The sequence below is a fragment of the Acomys minous genome, assembly GCF_964271855.1.
Source record: "Acomys minous genome assembly, chromosome: 3".
Classification (NCBI taxonomy): domain Eukaryota; kingdom Metazoa; phylum Chordata; class Mammalia; order Rodentia; family Muridae; genus Acomys; species Acomys minous.
In genome coordinates this window covers 12,091,039-12,109,406 of record NC_140485.1, presented here as the reverse complement: position 1 = coordinate 12,109,406, position 18,368 = coordinate 12,091,039, and the positions used below count along the sequence as shown (strand labels likewise).

Below are 18,368 nucleotides of genomic sequence, written 5' to 3'. Positions count from 1 at the left end.
TGCAGTTTCCCATCAGGTAACACAGAAGGTAGACCTCTCTTCCTGATCTACTGCTTTTAGGGTTTAGGGAAGAAAATGCTCTGGTCAAATGACCATGAGTTTAGTCTAATGAGGTTCTGTGTCTACATTTATAAAAAGGCATAACTTCAACATGTACACCTCAAGATTACATAGGTTAGATACTTGGCATATTCCTGACATAGACCAGCTAGTTAGCAACTGTTAGAGGTTATTGATACCACCCATTTCTACAGAATCAACTGCATTGCAGGCTGGTTTATATCAGAGCCAGAATTAGCACTCCATCATTACACTTTTGTTCTCTTTGTATCTTTGGGTCAGAATGGCTTCCATATATGCAGAATGCCCCAGGTAATTGCATTGCACACTGAGGAAATGCAGTGCAGCTGCACACAAATGGAAGTGAGGCTACTGGCCTTTATAGCTTGCTTCTTGACCAATAGCATCAGTGTTACCTGGGAACTTGTTAGGAACACAATTCCTCAGGACCTACCACAGACCCGTCCTTCAAAATCTCTGGGGTTGAATCTAGCAACCAAATCTCAAGAACCCTCTCATCCAACCTGAGAAAGCGCCAACACTTGCTAAAGTAGGAAAGCCACTGGCTGAGATTTTAGCCTTTGTCTCCATGTGTGAGCTTGTGTGGAAGACAAAATCCTAATGGCATGTGCTTAGCTCACAGCCAAATTCGGTGAATGACTGGACAACTCCCCTCTTCTTGAACGCTGTCCTCTTTGGCTGGGAACAGGCTGTCAGATTGCAAACATTTCCTTTTCTCTCCCACAAGATACAAGGTAGTTCCTGCCCAGGCATCTCAGATTACCATTCCTGCCCCAAAGCCAATTAAAGGTCCCTAATCCCCCCCCAGTGTTTACCTAAAGGATGAATTTGATCAGAAAGATGAATGGGAAGTGCAAAGTCCTAGGAGGGCTTGGGGAAAAAAACAGTTCTTCTTCAATGGTGGGAACACACCCTTTGTCACTAAGCTCATTATGAACCGCTGCATTTTAAAATTACACTTCTGGATCTGCTGGCTTCTTCCATCAAAGCCCACAGCTGCATTTTCAGAGGCAGCTCTTGCCCTTACCCTTGGTACACAGACTTTTGAAGTATTTTTCCCAAGCACAGGTGAAATATTCTTGCAGTGATGGTCAGAATCCACTATGCCATAGCCATCTTGTAGCCTGAAAGTAGTTCAGTATCAGCCCTTTCTGATGGTTTTACCTACTATATGCTCTCATGTTGGCTTCTATGGGACCCTTCTTTTTGCCTTACTTGAAATCAAAGGCAGCTTGTTATTCTAAGGGCTTTTGGGAATAGTATATCACCTTCTTTGTGAGGCTATCCTTGTTTATTTCACTTATCTTCCCAAGCTGCAAAGTCCCTCACCTGTAAACTGGAGGTCCTGATCTTGTTTGGTTGCTGGAGGTGGTGATGAGAAATCTTGCAGTATCTGAAACGGGGCCCGAGTTTGCGTTGCTCTTGTATGTTTTTGTACCCGTCTGTAGCTAGGCTGGAGGTAACATTAAAACATGCATTTTCTCTCTGTCCCTCCTGCAAACTCTCAGCCTTGTCCTGTCTGATGTTGGTGGAGGGCCTCTCAGCTCTGTCTTATATAGAAATGGGGGTGGTTGGGCACAGCTTTTATTACTTACACTTGACTCTAAGCAGTTTCACACATGGATACAATACATGCTGCTCATTCTTACTCCCGCAAACCTACCTCTCCAGTTAAGTACCGATCCTCTCCACAAATGCTTCTGTCCCATTCTCACCTATTCACTTTGTTTTATGGCACGCAAGATTGGCCAGAGCTGTGTGTGTTCCCAAAGGTTTGGGGCCATCCACCTTTCTGTTGGAGCCTCGTGGGTTCAGCAGTGGATAAACAACTAAAGACAGCGGTTGTCCCTTGCCCAGAATCTATCAATAGTTCAGAGGGTGGGGGTCCCAAGAGTCCCACTTACCCCGCAATAGCCGTTAGGCTTATTTGCGTGGGCTCAGTGTAGGCAACTATAGTTGCTATGAGTTAATAATAGCAAGAGTTGGTTTCAGTCTAGTAAAGGGCATTCTGCAGCTGTTTGGTTTGTCTTCCAACTCTTACGTACTTCCCTCCCCTGTTCTACAGTGTTTTTTGAGCCTTAGACGAGTGGCATAAAATATCTTGTTTAGGGCTTATCTGTTGCATCTTATGCAGCCAAGCATCTCGGTGAAATCCTCTGCTGTTCATTTCAGGGAGCAACTTTTCTGAAAAAGCCCCCTACAGCTTTTGTCTGAGTGTACTGGCTAGTTTTATGTCAACTTGACACAAGCTAGAGTCATCAGAAAGGAGGGAGCCTCAATTAAGAAAATGTCTCCATAAGACTGGGTCATAGCCAAGCCTTATCTTAATTATGATTGATGGGGGTGAGCCCAGCCCATTGTGGGTGGTGCCACCCCTGAGCTGATGGTCCTGGGTTCTATAAGAAAGCAGGCTGAGCAAGCCATGAGGAGCAAGCCAGTAAGCAGCACCTCTCCATGGCTTCTGTATCAGCTTCTGTCTTTAGGATCCTACCTTGCTTGAGTTTCTATCACGACTTCCTTTGATGATGAACGGTGATGTGGAAATATAGGCCAATAAACCCTGTCCTCCCTAACTTACTTTGGTCATGATGTTTTATCACAGCAATAGTAACCCTAGCTCAGACAATGAGTATAAAGCACAGGTGTTTTGAAGGCAGTTTGCTGCTTTGTAGATTTCATTAACCATCAGCAATAACTTCTCCATCTGTGCCTACAACCTCCTCAGACCTGGGTTGTTAGCTGAGCTTACAGTATCAGGTATGGGCCATTGTCCTCCATCCCCCTCCCACTGTATATCAGATCTCCCATCCAATCAGAGGGTAGTTGTGTTCCTACCTCCTGGATACTCTATAAAGATCTGAAGACAGTATGTATTGCGATGAGATGATAAGAGTGAATATTTCTTTCCGCCTTAGATAACCATATTCATTTTCAAGAAATGTCAGAATATATTTGTGTTTTAGACTTTTAATAAGAGAGGGCAGTCCAGAAGGTGACAGGAAGTGAGTATATATAACCTCTTCAGGTGGAAAAACCAACCCGAGATTTGGCTTAACCTCTGGATGTCTCAGTCTTCCTGCTCTGTACATCAGAATTACATAAATGCCTTAATCTTGCTGGTGGTGTGAGTACCAGCTAGAGTCATTGCTTCATGCAATTCTTTGTGCTTTGGGGATGCAGGCATACTTTATAGAGAGATATTACTGCATTAATCACTAGCATAATTCTTTGTCTATAAATAAGATGTCAGGAAAAGTGTCTTATATTATAATTCACTGGAAGTATGAGAAAAGAAAAGCTTAACCGCTTCCCGTTCCCCTAGAACCACAAGTCCAAGGTTAGCCAGTGTGGCTTACTGAGGCCTTGTCTCAAAATAAAATGTTGAAAGAGGGCTTTGGGTAGAGTACCTGCACAGAATACACTGGTAATTGAGTTCAAGCCTTAGAACCTTAAAAATCCATTTCTTGAATTAGTTAGTTAACTTTTAGTAGAGCCAGCATCACTACAGACATTTTCAAAGTATGATAGGGATATTTTCAGGAGCCTTTAAGAGCAAGGGCAGGAGCTCCCAGGGCTGTTGTTGCTTCCCAGGACACAGTGGACTAGAGGCCTGAAGGATTGTCTTTCTGACTAATTGCTTATGTTCAAAGAGTAAGTAAGAATCTGATACCTTGGAGGTTCGACTGTTGACAAGAAACCCTTCTCATTTTCAAAGACAGGTGTTGATTGGAGCTTCGCGTGTGTTTCCAGCCAGGCTTGTTTACAAAACTACCCTATTCTTGGAAGTAAACTAAGGGAAACAACTCAATCTTCTTATTGACAGAATGGCTTGCTCTTTGCTTGTAGTGTGTTCTGGGGCTTGTCCATTTACTAGGAGCTAAGGACAGGTGGATGACGTCACGCATGGGCAATAATAAACTAGAAGCAGCGTTTTTTTTTTTTCTTGATGGGACACTGTTGGTTTTTGCGGAACACTGGGGGAAGTGGCAATTGCAAGGGAGGGCTTTGGTCTGCTTTGAATCTTGTTTCTTTTTCTTGTCCGGGTACAGGGCTTGTAGCTTGTTGTTCACAGCAGGCTGGGCAGGTATAACTCACACAGACAGAGAGCCGTATAGATGTGTCTGATACATCTGATTGAGTGACTGAAGTGCACGGTCCTGGGGGGCCCTCTGTGATAACATGGTGGACTCTGATGCATTAGATCTCAACTTCTAATTCGTCTGTCCCTTCAAAACATTCCTGTGCCGTGGACATCTCCATCTGTCAACCATGCAACGACATCAGTTTGTCCTGGAAGAGGATGGCCTAGTGCTTCTCTGCTCTTTTTCTGCATTCTATGCACTGCTGGAGTTGCATCCTTGCATATAGAACCCTGCACTTTTATGTTTCTGCATCAACATAAGCTGCTCTGAAAAAACGACCCCAAACCGCTCACTCATATAGGTAGGTTAGGGTTGGCAGGCAGGCAGACAGGCATTGACAGGTACCTGGGGAGTGAGTAGTTAGGCAAGTGAACAGGGTGTGGTTAAGCCCCAGCAAGTGAAGATGGAGAAATCCCACAGTCCATCATTCAATGCCAGTGACACAGCAACTGAGGTTTTTTACATTTTAATTAGACAAAGGCTCCCGTTCCGTTCCGAGTGGTTGTTCTGAGTGTAAAAAGATAATGCTTTCCACAATAGCGGTTTGACCCTTATGAAGACATGGGTGGGAGTTTACTTTGCCTGGACATGCAGGAAGTATATACTGAGGTTTGAATTAGGTTGTTAAAAAACATAAAACAAAACAAAACAAAACAAAACAAAACAAAAAAAACCCAGAACTTTTTTGTTTAGTTATACAAATAATGGGTTTGTTTATATTGGTGTCTCATTTCCTCCCATCCCTTTTCACAGGTCTCTTTTCTTCCCTCAGATAATCTCCCTTCTGTTTTCTTGTTTCTCATACCCACATACTTGCTTGAGTGTGTTTGCATAATCTGGCAATCTCCCTCCCTCCCTCCCTCCCTCCCTCCCTCCCTCCCTCCCTCCCTCTCCCTCCCTTCCTCCCTCCCTCTTCTTCATTCCCTTGTTTTTTATTTTTATTTTTATTTTTTGTTTGTTTGTTTTCTAATAGAGTCTCACTAGGTATCCAGTTTGTCCTTAAACTTGAAATATGTGTGGCTCAGCCTTCCAGATGCTGGGATTACAGATGTGCACCAGCACATCTGGCTTGGCAAATGTTTTAGGCTTTCTTTAACTATAATATCAGGTAGAAATAATTCTGTCTTGTTCACTTAATCTTAGCTTTTGGAGTAAATCCTGGTTCATCTAAATTTCTTTTGGGATATTTTAGTTACAGAATGATTTCATTAATTTTCTATGGGTTCTGGCCTATTTATTACTGGATGGGTAATTTCTGTAGCAAACACTTGCACAGTGGGCATTTGCTTCATCAAATATTGAGCTTGAGAACTAAATCATGTTTAATTTGCTTTATTAATTTTAAGAAAGTGAGAACACGATACAATTTATTAAGCTCTTAATAAATTGTTGATGTGCTCTTCTCTGCTTCAGCTTTTCAGTTGTGGCATACCAGTCCCAGTCTATCACTGAGCTACACCGCAGCCCAATCCTCACACAACAGGCCTCAGGTCCCTATAGTGTTTTAGGACCATCACTAACCCAGTGTCCATCTTTGCATTGTACAAGTTTTTCTTCAAGAAGTTATACCTGACAGATGCAATTTCTACCTGCTGGCACTCCAGCCTGCCTAGTCTCTGAGTCTAATCAGAAGAGCTAGTTCCTCTTATGTCTGATTATCTTAATTACCTTCCTATAATGCCACATGGCAGATAAGAAACACATCAGCTGAAAATCTCTTTATCCCACAGTGCAACACACAGATTCCAGGCATATTATCATACTTTAAGAAAATGGAAGGGAATTTATTTTCCAGATTTTTTATGTTAAAGCGTCCAAAACCATTTCAGAGAATGCGCCTCTACTTTCAACAACCTCAGTTTGGGGGTTGTTTGTATCCTTTTACTGTGCAACTATTTGGTCGTTAGTGGTTGACTTTTAGGCAAGGTGTACTGCTTTATTTGGTTTACATTTGAAAACCATAGTCATTATGAGTCTAACTTCACTGGGTGGTTTTCTTCCTGACCTTGGTCTATTGAATATCGAGGCTGTTTCTTTCACTAGGTGATGTCGGGACCTGATAGTTGTATTTTTAACAGAACCCATTCTGGTGGTTGCAGAAGTTACACACTTCTGTAGGCATCCTATGTCAACTCCAAAGCTGACAGATTAATTACAGTCTGGTCTCTTGGTTTTAGTAAAAATAATCTAACTTACTTTCTGAAAAAAAAAAGTATCAGTATACCTTCTTTCTTCTTCTTCTTCTTCTTCTTCTTCTTCTTCTTCTTCTTCTTCTTCTCTCTCTCTCTCTCTCTCTCTCTCTCTCTCTCTCTCTCTCTTGTTTACCCCTCCCCCTTCTTTCTAATCAGGAGATCAAAACTTTGGGCTCTGCTTAACCCTTATTCAAACATCACTTCAGGAGTTAACACATTTGAGTTCCAAAAGCAATGCTTTTAACTTCTGTCCCATGGTCAATAAGGGGCTAAATCGATCTATAAACAGTGTCAGATGGTGTCTCACACATGGCACTTAAGAAACCTTACTCCTGATAGTGTCTTGACCTCAGCCCCTTTCCCCCCCAACCAAGTGATCTCAGTGACACTGAACAGGGAGGCATCAAAGAAAGGGTCTGTGCGGTCCCACGAGCCTGACAGCAGCCCGGCCTCTGGGGTGAAATGTGGCGGCCGGACAAGGGTGTTGAAGACAGGGCAGGCATGGGACTGACATGGCCATTGAGTGTTTAGTTAGGCTTGTTGTATGACTGGGATAGAAAGGGCTCAGAGTCATTTTTCTTCCACTGGTTGCATTTCTTACTCTGCTTTCTTTTCAGTTCATCTAAAAGCTTTGCCATGGGAGTGGATGGAGTTTGGGGGTACCTTACAAAGCAAGCTTAGAACTAGAGGGGCTCCCGGTTATTAGGGATAGCAAGAGCAGAATGTGTCACATGGAGCGACACTTGGACTTAGTGAAACCTTGCTGATCCCTGTGATCCCTTGTAGGCACCTCCTCTAAACACTGAGATCTTTGCCTAAGACCTGCTAGAAGGCAAAATAGCTAGTCCCCTAGACTGATGTCAGAGAAGGAACACTAAGCTTCATGTCTGTCAGGAAACAGTGGTGGGGCTATTCCATTTGGAACCTCAGGCCTCCCTCATGGGACTGTGCCCAGTGTTGGGTGACCCAGGAAGATGCTCTGTTTTTACTTGCGTTCACCTGTCGCATCCTTCACTGCTCCCTGGGGTACTGTGCAAACAAACTCTAACCACTCAACTTATTTAGTCAGGACTTGCATTGGAGGAAATCCAAACTAAGACTGAGCTAAATACAGTCATTTGCCATGTCATGGAGAATCCTCAGGGCCCTTTGCAAGTTTTATTTACTACCAAATTGATATCCCAAACTTTGGGTGGAATTCTTCAGACACATGTCCTAAAACAAGGATTTGGGTGCAGTGAGTTTATTTGGAAGGGGATTCTGAGGAAAAATGGTTGGGAAGTAGGGAAGTGAGATAAGGGAAGGTCATAAAGTAATTGCTGTCATGTTTTATTGACCCCTGATGCTTTGGAGGCATAACTCCCATACCCCACTCATTCCTGCAGAAGTATTTCAGTCTTTGGGTCTCCTATGCCCTGGACCATGGGAGACTCTATATCAGCATTGTTCCTGCCAGAAGGTGAAGAAAGCGAGGTGTCGCGGTCCTAATTTATTGTCTACCATTGACTGGGAGCCACACTAGTGACATTAATTTTCTGGCACTTTTGGGATGCTTTATAGTCATTTGATAGTGGCCCTATGTCCAGAAAAAAAATCTTAAGGAACAGGAAGTCAAGTGAGCTGTAGCACTTTCTGAATATTATAGGTAAATTTTAGAGGAGTTTGGGAAGGGTATTGCAGACCGCAGGACTCAAGGCTGTAAACACCTACGCATATGCCTCTGAAGCAAGAGAAGTGCAAAGGGGCCACTTATTTTCTTTTACTAGGTACTTACAAAGCCCTTGTTATGTGCTGGCACTGCAGTTAAGCTCAGAAAAGATGTAGTGCGTGATGCTTTCCATGGCCGTGTGTGTGTGTGTGTGTGTGTGTGTGTGTGTGTGTTTGTGTATGTGTGTGTGTGTCTACACCTGATCTATGAGGAGCTCCATGTGACTGGCATACAGGGGAAGCATCCTGATGTGGCTTCTCCCACCTGTTTTCCTGAGTTCATGAGTAGCTGTGCAGGACATTACACTATGGTTCCGATTTGTGTCTCTGTTCTGCCTTTGAAGAGCCATGTGATCTTGGGGGAATTATCTTGGTGACAAAGTCTTTGTTTTCCCTCTGCTAAATGAGGTAACTGGCATAGAATTCCTCTTAGCCTTGAAATACAATGGCCATGGATGCACCTGTACAATTGGGTGTGGCTTCAGGGATGTTGGTACTAGACCACAGTTACTCCAAGTTAAGGGATGCCTACAATGGTGGAAGAGCCAGAGCTGGAAACTTAGTTTTGCAATTAATACTAGTGACGCTTGCACATGCGCGCACGCACACACAATGCGCACGCACGCACGCACACACACACACACAGCCTTCAGACCAAAAAGAGTCTCATTATGTAGACAAGGCTGGCCTTGACCTCATGATGGGTTTGCCTTAGATGTTACAGTTGGCAATAGCTTATTGGTGTATACCACAATGCTGTGCTTGGATGATCCTTTTAGTAGCAGCGTATGGGTAATAAGGCTTCTGAGATGGCAGATGAGTCTACAGTCCACTTAGTTAACTCTGACCATAAAAGCTGTTGGAAGGTCCAGCTTCAGTCTCTCAGCAGCTTCAGCCTTTAAGCATGCTGTTCTTGACTGGGCTCTGCACATGCCTCCCATAGTTGTCAGCCTCTAAGGGTATCTATCTAGCAGAGCAAGTGGATCAAGTAACTACAATTCTAGCTTTTATTTATTTTTATTTTATGTGCATTGATGTTTTGCCATCAAGTATATCTGTGTGAGGGTGTCATATGACTGCTGGGAATTGAACCCGGGTCCTCTGGAAGAGCAGTTGGTGCTCTTAGCCACTGAGCCATTTCTCCAGCCTGCTTTTATAGGTCTTCTCATGAGACATTAAGTCAGTCATTGCCATGTGCATTTTTCATCTTCATTAGCCTAGCTTCAGGATGGTAGCTTGGTGACAGGGTTGGCCAAGGAAAGCAAACAGAATTGTTGGGGGGGGGGAATTTGGAGAATCTATTCTGTTTAGGAAATCTATTTCCTGGGGCAGCACACATGGTGTCTTGGCCTCAGTCAGAACAGTCAGATGATAATAACTTTAGCATTTCCTAGGCTTGCATGCAGCCTATCACCACAGATATAGAAACCTTGCCTATCTGCTAGCCTCACTGTCTTGTGCCATATTTCATTCTATCCAACTTGAATCCTGAGAGTTAGGAAATAGGATTGGTATAAGCCTATTTCAGAACCTTGTGGGAACCAAAATCCCAATGTTAAGTTGGGAGTACTAGAAAATAGTCTTAGTCCTTACCTACATGTTGGGATCTCTCTCTGGCCTGGGAATTGAACCCAAGGTCTTGTACCTGTTAGACAAACTCAGAAACACCAACCTCTATGCACAGCCTCCAGATCTGCAATTTTATAAAGATTTTCACTGTGATTTGTGTGCAGATTAAAGTTCAAGAGTTACAGATGCAGGCAGGAAGTGCTGCTTGAGATAAATGGATACTTCCCCGACTGAAACAACTAAACAAACAAGCGAAAAACAAAAACAACAATAAAAAAAGGACCCGGGCCAAAGGGGAGGAGAAACAGAAAGTGAAAAAGGCTCACATTCACTATATGCAACAAACAAAAATAGATTGCTTCAGGCTATATAGCAGACAAGTGGAAAACTGGATGTCATTCAAATAATCAGTGATGTACTCCATTTAAGTAATGCTTGGCATCATGAGTGAATATTGAAGCAAAGACAAAGACAGAACTTTTAAAAACAACATGGTTTGCTTTCTCTTCAAGTATGAATGGGTCTGAACATGCTGTTGGTACTGATAGATTGCCTCAGTGTGTGAGGGAAAAAGTACGTGGCTTATTCAGATACCCTATATTTTCAGGCTTCACATCAGAGTCATCAAATTCCATCTTGGTTCCTCAATCCACAAAGGTAAATGCCAAAGTGATGGTTGAAATGTCATCAAACTTTCTTGGTGAAGACTCTTGAGATATTTATTTATAAGGGATGAAGGTGACACTGCACGTCTTCTTTAAAAAAAAAAAGTACTTGCAAAAACAGAGCTATATTAGGTAAATTTTGATGGGAGAAGATAAATTTCTTAAGACAACAAACATTTAAGTCAGGTGTTGTGTTAGCTCATGTCTATAATGCCAGCACTAGAGAGGCTGAGACAGAGGAGCATAATGTAAGTTATGGGTTGGCCTTCATGACAGAGTAAGACCTTGTTTCTGAGAGGGAGGGATGGAGAGAGAGCGGGAGAAAGGGGAAGAAGAGAAGGAGAAAGGGAGATAGATAGAGAATAAACCTTTAAAAGATGGTGTTAAAAATCTGAGAAGCTCAGTGGGTCACCTATACATAAAAGACTTAGAAATAGGAGGGAACTCTCAGCAGGAAAAGGGGAGGAATAATTGGACTGAAAAGAACTAATATTCATTTTATGCATGTATGAAATGATCAAACAATGAAAAAGTAGCCCTTCATTTGCAGGTCTTAGCAGTTTAAGTATAAGGCATTTTTCATACTCACTAAAGCTTCATTGTGCCATGTTCTATAACAGCAGCTCTTTCTCATTGCTGGAGTTGACAGGCAGAAGCTGCACAAAGCCATCTCCTTCTGGAAGATAATGGAAAGAGAGTTCTCAAACGATCTGTTTCCCATCCCCCAGAACTGAACCTGGGTGAAACAGAAGTACAAAGAAGGGCAAAGGAACCCTAGTAGATGGAAGGAGTTCAAGGCTAGTGTCCGGCACAAACTTGCCAATACTTGAGTATAGATGAAAATATTTGTCTCTCTCTTAGTGGGGGCAGGTAGATGTAACTTTGTCTTCCTGAAGACAGAACATACAATAATGAATGGTTTTACGTTAATGTAGAAGAAGGCTTTGGTGTGTTGAGACCTCCCTTTTTCAGTCTAGATGATTTTATGAATGTCTCTACTTTCCTTTCTTTTAGAATAGTCTGTCAACGAGTAAAATCAGAATTCCTGCACAAGTTTTCATTTACGTAGCATCACATTTATCATTATATTATTCATTAGTTTATTTGCATGAATGTGCATGTGTGTGTGTGTGTGTGTGTGTGTGTGTGTGTGTGTGTGGTGTTTGTAATGGTACACATGTAGAAGTCAGAGAACAACCTGTGGGAATAGTTCTCTTCTCTCATCATATGGGACACAGAGACCAAACTGAGGCTTGTCTGGATTAAAAGCAAATGTCCTTGCTCAAGGAGCCATCTTGTTGCTCCAGTATTATATTTATTCAAATGTTAATTCATAAATAAAAGGCAGTGGTTTTCTACTTAGGATAGTGTTATAAAATTTTTTCTTTAAATATGCTTAAGCCAAATTCAGTGTTCAGGTGAAATGATCAATAAACATAATTACCAATAGGAACATAAGAGAACACTTAGTTGTTTGGTGATGAAACAAATATGGAGCACAAACTTTAGTTGAAGAAACCATATTTCAGAATGTTATTCCCAGTGGTCTAAAGCTCTTTCTTGTAAGGTTATCTGTCTTTTCTACAGTTGTTTTTATGTTCCTATGCAATCAAGATAAAGCAGGTAAAAATTTAAACTACTGTTAACTAGCACATGGAGGAACAAACAAGCTTTCAGGGCACAGAAATTGGGAGCAGGAAACAGGGATGCCCAATGGTTGCTCCAGTCTTTCACTGCCACACATGATATCACATGTTAGCTCCTGAATTCATGAAAGATACATGGCAGGTACACTCAAGAGTGTTTAGGATGGGTAAAGTAGAACATCTATCTATAATGTCTGCTGATACAAGAGGAGTCAGTGTTTAAGGCCAGCTTGTCTCAAGAAGAGGAAGTGTGTATGTATATGTATATGTGTATATGTATATGTGTATATGTATATAAACCTTTACTTAGAGAGAACCTAGGAATTCATGCATAACATTCAAATACTGTCCAGGATATACATTACATTACTTGAAACCCCACTGTTATTAAATCTTGAGGACTTTACAGTGAAAATATAAATACCATAGACAGGAAAACCTTTCTACAAGGCTCCTGTGACTGCTATGGTTTGGAGTTGGAATGTCTTCCAAGAGCTAATGAGTTTGGTCTGCATTGCTCTCGGGAGGCTCCTCTGCCCCAAACCCTCCAAGGTGATTTCCATAGTGGTTGTACAAGTTCCTGTTCCAACCAGCAATGAAAGAGTGTACCTCTTGCTCCTCAACCTCACTAGCATGTGAAGTTACTTGAGTTTTTTATCTTAGCCATTCTGACAGGTATAAGATGGAATTTTTTGATTTGTACATTTATTTAATTTTATTTTTAATTTGTTCACTTTATATTGCGGTTGTAGCCCCTTTCTTCGGTGCATCCTGGTCCCACCCACCCTCCCTCATCCCTGCTTTCCTCCTCCCCTAGTCTTTAGAAAGAGGAGCCCTCCTCCCCTAACATCTGACCTCAGCCTATCAAGTCTCATCTGGACTGCCTGCCTCCTCTTCCTCTGTGGCCTGGCAAGGCCACTCCACCAAGGTCCACATGTGGGGACCAGAGCCCATGTCAGAAGTAGTCCCTACTCCCCATATTATGGGACCCACAAGGAGACTATGACGCCCATCTACTGCATCTGAGCAGAGCTTCTAGGTCTTTATCATGAATGGTTCTTGGTTGGTGTATCAGTCTCTGCAGCACCCCCATTCTCCACCCTGGTTTATTGGCTACATTGGTCTCCTTGTGGAACACCTGAACAGAAGAACCCCGGTCCTTCTATCCCTCAACTCTTCCATAAGACTCCCTGTTTTCCACCCTAGAGTTTGGCTATGTGTCTCAGCATCTGCTTGGATCCCCTGCTGGGTGGAGTCCTTCAGAGGACCTCTATGGTAGGCTCCCTTCCTGTTCCCTCTCTTCAGCTGCTTCCAGTATAGCAGCTTTATTCATAATAGTCAGGATCTGGAAACAGCCTAGTTGTCCCTCAGTCAAAGAATGGATACCTATTACCCCTTCCAACTTTTCCTAGACCTCCAGTACCACATCCCTCCCAACTTTATATCTGTTTTGTTGTTGTCAATTTTTGAGATTATATTGCAGTTACAACATTCTCCCTTCTCTCCCCGCCCCCACCGCCAAATGCTCCCATACACACCCCTCCCCTCTCTTTTTCAGATTCATGGCCCCTGTTTCTCCATCAATTGTTGTATATCCATATATGTATGTATGTGTGTACCTAATATATATATATATACCTAAATATGACTCGTTGAGTCCACATATTTTTTAACCTGTGTATGTTTTCAGGGCTGACTATTTGGCAGCAGAGCATAACCAATCAGTGTGCTCGTCTATAGAGAGGGTCACTTCGTGTCCTTTCAAAAAAACCTTTCATAATATAAAAACAATTAGTACTGTCTGTATTGCCATGGATGAGGGGCCAAACAGCAGAACATGGGGGAAGCTATCAGGGACCACATACCTGAAGAAACGTGACCACCTACAACCCAACCATCAACTGCCAACAACTTCTCAGCTGGAGGTGGGGGCTCATGAGTCCTTCCCCTTCATGCTGCGATACTGACTGCCTTGATCATATGTAGGCCTTGTGCAGGCCTTCTCAGCTACTGCGAGTTCATGAATGGACCATCCTTCTTATAATCAGAAGTCCCCGTGGAGCAGCAGTCCACCCAACCTCTGGCTTTTACGATCTTTTTGTACCCTCTCCTGCTACATCCCCTGAGATTTCCAAGGAGAGGATATGATACAGATGTTGTATTTAAGGCTCAGCGTGCCAAACATTATTTATTCTCTGCATTATCAGCCGTGAATCTCTGTACTAACCGCTGTACGCTGCAAAAAGATGCCTCGCTGATGGAGAGGGTCGATAGCTGCATGAATCTGTGTCACTTCCTACCTTTGCAGCGACTGAAACTTGATTATGTGGCTGATTAGAATGACAGGGAAGGCTGGTAAATGTGACTCATTTGCACTGAAAGGTGGAGGAGGGGCAAGCGGAAGTGGTTGGTTGAACACCTGGCTGGACCACGAAGGAGAAGGTACACCAGGACGTGTTTTATGGAGTTAATGTGTGATATTTTGAAGTTTAAAAGTCAGGTTAAAAAAGACAAGGTCATTATTAAGACACTGAGACATGCACGCAGACTCCTGGAGTGTGCATCGGGAATCTGAAAAAGTTGGAGACTCTTTTAGGATAAAGTGCATACTTTGGAGTCAGTAGGGCTTTAGTAAGAGGAGACAGGAGTGAAGGGCAGGATAAAGCTGTAGGCCATGGGGAAACTGGGTTTATTTGCTTGTTTAACATTGTGGCCTCTAGTGGGACCTAAAGCTGATGCCTTAATGTAAGATGACTGTTAGTGCTGGTCAGAATAATGTACCCCTTAGGGCTACACTAAAGAGCTGTGCTCTGTGCCTCATTTGCACTTTCAAAATATGCACATACATGTGTGGGCCAGAAAAGGCTGCACTCAGAACATGCATTCTTGTGTGAACTTTAGGTAATTGCACAAGCAAACAGGAAGTTGCGTAGGTATGCAGGCAGCGGCCTGTTGGAGAGGTGTGTGTTGGCACAGGCAGGAGTGTGCCTTGTCTGTTTGCATACGATTTGAAAGGTTTTCCCTGAGGGAAGGCAGGGAGAGCAAGCTTCTAGGCATCTGCCTCCCTGGCTGTGGCCGTCATTTGTCCTTCTCAAGGTTTCTTTGTAGGAAGGGCCAAATTCAGGGCATGCTTGTGGCTGTAAGAAACTGATGTCCTTTTTAGACCAGCTGGGAACACAAATGCAGGGCTGTAGAGCCAACTGGTTTGGGTGCCTGTTAGCTCTGTGTGGGGCTTTTGCCCAAGGTGGAACTGATACTTAAATTCTCTCTCTCCTTTTTTTTTTTTTTTTCTGAGACAGGGTTTCTCTATGTAGACCTAGCTATCTTTGGCTGGCCTTGAACTCATAGAGATCTCCCTGCTTCTGCCTCCCAAATACTGGGTTTAAAGGCTCGTGCCACCAAAGTTCTTAATTACCATTCAGAGGGGCAAATAGAATAGACAGCGGGGAGCGGTTGAAGAGAAGGAACAGGAGCCTCCCATAGAGATCTTCTAAAAGACTCCACCCAGTGGGGGGTCAAAGCCGATGCTGAGCCGCACAGCCAAACTTCGGGGTGGAGCGCAGGGAGACTTATGGAGGAGCTGGGGGATAGAAGGACCTGGAGGGGACAAAAACTCTACAAGGAGACCAATGTAGTGAGCATATCTGGTCCTGGGATGGGGTGGGTGTGGCTGCAGAAACTGATGTACCAACCAAGGACCATGTTTGGTGAGGACCTGGACCCCCCTACTTGGATGTAGTCAATAGGCAGCACAGTCTCCTTGTTGGTCTCATAATATGGGGAGTAGGGGCTGCCTCTGACATGGACTCTGGTTGATCACTCTCCCTGGCAGGTTGGTTTTGCCTGGCCACAGAGGAAAAGGATGCAGGCAGGGGGTCAGATGACTGAGGAGGAGGGTTCCCCTTTCTGTGGACTAGGGGGAGAGGAAGGGGGTATGAGGGAGGGTGGGACTGGGAGGAGGTGAGAGAGGGGGCTACAATCAGGATGCAAAGTAAATAAATTAAACAGAAAGAAATAAAAAAGAAAAAGAAAAGAAAAAAGTTCTCTTTGTTGGGACTTGTGTTTCCTTGTTTTCTTCCTATGGCCTGAGTTCCCTACTTTTTATTCACTGTCTTCTTCCTCCATTTGTTCCTCTGATGCCCTGTGAGCTTGCCCTCAATAAATGTCTTACCTATTCACTTGCTGTTTACTAGAACAGCCATTGTGGGAATTCTCTGTATCTGCACTGACCAACAAACATCAAGGCGCTGACCACCATGGCCATTGAATAAGTGGTATGTAGTTAATGATCTTTAAAAAACTAGATCTTCATTAAATTTTATTTTCTTTAGGTTTATGTAGGCCTATGTGGCTAGAGGCTGCCATGTTGGACTGCATAATTCTAGAAGAGTCTTCAAGGGTTTTCCCCATAGCATCAAGCCCATTGACCCTGTTACTTAGTCCCCCTGCCGTGCCTACCCTCCCAATCCTTATTCATAAACAGTAGAAACAGCTTGGCCTTGTTCTCCTGTCTCTTCTAATGTGATGGGGCAAGCAGCTCAGCTCTTCCCACAAAGCACGTTTCCTCCTGCCTGCCCCCCTCCCCCGTGCTTCTCATGAGCACTTTAAAAAATGTGAGTCATGTCCCATCTTCGTATTATAATAAAGTTGGGTCCAGATTTGTGCAACCTATATTTATACAAACTAAGAGGTTCTCTTTAAGAAAAGAATATATACTATAAACATAGATCAGCTTCAGGGATTTGGAGGGTTGGGTGCCAATGTGGAGTTGCCTCAAACTTTACTGTAAAGTGACTTCATTCACCAAGAAACTCTTGTTTCTTGTTTGAATCTCAGTGTTGACCCTGGCTTGCTGTAGAAGATGGGACACATCTATGCTGAGATTCAGATGCCTATTTAGGCTAAGAATAATGATGCTGTATTAACCATACTCCCTGAAAGGCAACATGTCCTGGAGTGGGTGGCCAACACACAATGAATTTAATGGTATTTTTGTGGACCTTTTGCTTTGTTTTTGGCATCTATTGTCTTACTGGCCATTTCCCTATTTGTTTTTATTTTTGATTCTTTGTTTTGGGCATTTACTTTGTTTCTTCATTTTTTTTTTTTGTTTTTGTTTTTGTTTTTTTTTTTAAACACAAATTTGGATGTGCAAGAAAGTAGGGAGGATCTGGCAAGAGCTAAGAGAGGGAAAATGTTCAAAATATTTTGTATGAAAAAGTTTATAAAAATATACAGAAAAAGGATTGTTGCTATTTGTTATGAAATTAAATAAGATAATAGGTGAATGTACCACAATTTCTTTAATCACTTTTCGGTTGAAGGACATCTAGATTCCTTCTGGATTCTGGCTGTTATGAATAAATCTGCTATGAACATAGTTGAGCAAGTGTCCTTGTTGTATGGTAGAGCATCTTTTGGGTATATGCCCATGGGTGGTATAGCTGGGTCTTGAAGTAGAACTGTTCCCAAGTTTCTGAGAAAGCATCAGATTGATTCTCAAAGTGGTTGTACAAGTTTGCACCCTCACCAGCAGCGGAGGAGTATTCCCCTTTCTCCAATCCTTGCCAGCCTGAGTTTTTGATTTTAGCAATTCTGACTGGTGGAAGGTAGAATTTCAGAGTCTTTTCATTTGCATTTCCCTGATGATTTAAGATGTTGACACTATCAGTGATACTCTGCTATGCTCAAGGACAGGAGCCTAGCCTGAGAGGTCATACCCAGCAGATGTGGAGACTCACAGCCAAACACTGGGCAAAGTGTCGGGAGTCTTGTGGAAAGCTGAGGGATGGATAGAAGGACCTGGAAGTGACAGGAGCTCCATAAGAAGCCCAACAGAGCCAACTAGCCAGGGCCCAGCGGGGCTTGCAGAAACTGAGGCACCAACCAAGTTCTTTGCATCGACTGGACCTTTGTCCCCTACACAGGTGTAGCAGACGGGCAGCTCAGGCTTTATGTGGGTACTCTAGTAAGGAGAGTGGGGGTTGTCTCTGACAGGGGCTCTAGCGTCTGCTTTTTGATCATTCCCAACTGACAGGGCTGCCATGCCAGGCCACGGAAGAAGAGGATGTGCTCAATCCTGCTGCAACTTGATGAGCTAGAATCAGTGGACAGGTGGGGGGCTCCCCTTTTCTGGGGAGAGGAAGAGCGAGGGAGGGTGGGCTGGGGAGGAGAGGAAGGCGTGGCTACAATTGGGATGTAAAGTGAATAAATAAATTAATTTTAAAAATTAAAGAAAGATAATACATGAAAAAGTCACCTAGAATTGTTTTATGAAAATAATTTTATTCTCTTGTTTTCATTATATAGAAAAGAGTAACACTAATGATAGTATATTATTTAATTGACTATAACTAAACTATAGCA

The 18,368-nt window shown here is 43.1% G+C and overlaps 1 long non-coding RNA gene across 1 annotated transcript in view; it reads right to left on the bottom strand.

The window, feature by feature from the left end:
- LOC311593882 overlaps positions 1 to 18,368 on the bottom strand; it is a 35,091-nt gene that overhangs the window by 14,043 nt on the left and 2,680 nt on the right. Inside the window, exon 2 of the long non-coding RNA XR_014777855.1 lies at positions 10,946 to 11,032. This is a non-coding gene — a long non-coding RNA (uncharacterized lncRNA). The remainder of the gene's footprint in view (positions 1 to 10,945; positions 11,033 to 18,368) is intronic.